Genomic DNA, 2,017 nt, shown 5'->3' with positions numbered 1-2,017 from the left:
CCTCCAGTTCCCCTACCACCGAGCCTTCCTTGTCTATCCTCGGAGTCTGGGGCTCCCCTTACTCCCGCTTCAGATCCGGGAGCCCCTTCATCTTGAAACAGCCCCGTTCACCCCTCCGCGGGGCACATTCCTCTGCTCCCCGGGCCGGGCGCCTCTGGCCCCAGAGCCCCGCGGCTCTCCCTCCGCCCCGTGCAGAGCACAGCCGGGCTCCTCCAGGAGTCGGGAGATGGGTCCCCTTCTCTGTCCAGGATCCCGGCCCGTCCTCCCTCTCCTTCGGGCTGGAGCGGGGCCCCCTTTCTCCCCTCGGGGACCAGGTTTCCCCCTCCCCAGCCCCCACCCCTACAGCACAGCGGGGACGGGGGCGGCAGAGCCGGGCTCCAGCTGCCTTTTGTTGCGCGTGGGATGGCAGGGACCCGGGCCGGCGGTCCAGCTCGCCGAATCGGGGCGGGTGAATGGGGGCGTGGGGGCCGGCCTCTTCCCGGTCACCCTTCCTCTCTGTCTCCGTGGGGCGGCTTCCCCGGAGCCCAGCGTGTTGGGAGAAGCTAGCCCTTCCTAGAGGAGTCCGTGCCAACAGGTTTTTGCGACCTGAAGTTGGCCCAGTGGCTTTTCTCAGGGGTGGGGGTGATTGTGGGTTGCTTCAGCTCCCTAGAAACCCCAGTAGGGGCCCGTGAAAGCCCATTTCTCTGCCCAGGGGCTCTGTCCTGGCGGCCCCTTCACTGTCGTGCTGCCCTGGGGACGCATCTGAAGACTGCTTTCAGAGAGGAGGGAACTTAGCCGTCTTTAAGGTTTAGATGAGGGAAACTGAGGCCTGGAGATGCAGTAATTTGCCCAAGGTCACGGATGCTGTGTCAGTACCATACCTGGAAGCTCGATCTCCAGGGGGCTCTCTACCACATTAGAGATTTTTTTTAAGAGAGATGTTCGGAATTACCCCTACATCCACCCCCCCTTTTGACATTCACACAAGAACATGGGCAGAAAAAGATGAGAAGCTTGAGTTCTTCCTTTCTGCCTCCGAAGAATACCCTGTGAAAGAAGGGATCGGAACAGGAGGTTAAAATAATTGGGAAAGGTGAATTTTAATTATGCACGCTCCCCCCATTATGTAATATAATGAGAATTTGGCAGAAAACACGTGCATCTTATAGTTGTAGATACAAAATGATAGATGCTGACAAAATCATATACTGAATTCTGCCCAGGAGTGATTGAGCTTGCACTGATAATTAAGTGTTCATCTGTATTTAAATGAACATCCAAAGGGACTACAATTTGTTTCTGAATAATAGTTCAGGTGCTTGTGTTTGGGAGAAGTAATTGTGTTGGGGAAGCACACCTAGATCTCATCTTTTATTTATCTGTACTTTTACATTTTAAAAGCTTATTTGTTTTCCTAGTTTTAAAATTGGGCTTACCATCCTTACCAGTCTCACTGAGCTATGCTTTTGTAAGCAATGAATGAGATTCTGGTTGTTAAAGAGTTGGTAAAGTGTAAATTATCATGAGGCATGATTCAGGACTGCTTCCCATAAGCCCCTGGACCAGGAGCAGGTTTGGATTGTCCTGTGGGACATACAGATCCCTCTTGGTTTACAGAGGCTTTTGGCCTCCTTGAACACTGAGCTGGACAGATCGGGAGGTCTGTAGAGAACCATCTTCCAGAAAGGTGTGTGTGCCAGGCACTTGAGGTGTGAAGGAATGTAAACCTTTCAAGTGATAAGACCTAAGCATCTGGTTTGTAGTCTTGAATAATAATCCATCCTCTGTAGAAATATAGTTGCCTCTTCCGTAACTGTCTTCCATAATGAGGTGTGGATTTCCTAAGAGTTGGAATTATGATAAGTCCTGTAAAAGTAGTTGAAAGGTTTTTTGGACTCTGATTTATTTTAATAGTTTGGCTTTTCCTGAGCTTAAGGCAAGAGCAGTCAAACGTTTTTCTTTTCATTAGGAGGAATGGCAACTTTCAATTCTTTGTGGACTAAACTGCTAAGAAATTTTTATGCGTGGAATTGTCACT

This window comes from Galeopterus variegatus, unplaced genomic scaffold, assembly GCF_000696425.1.
Source record: "Galeopterus variegatus unplaced genomic scaffold, G_variegatus-3.0.2 Scaffold2526, whole genome shotgun sequence".
Classification (NCBI taxonomy): Eukaryota; Metazoa; Chordata; class Mammalia; order Dermoptera; family Cynocephalidae; genus Galeopterus; species Galeopterus variegatus.
The sequence above is the reverse complement of the archived record's forward strand: the minus strand, read 5'-3'. Positions refer to the sequence as shown.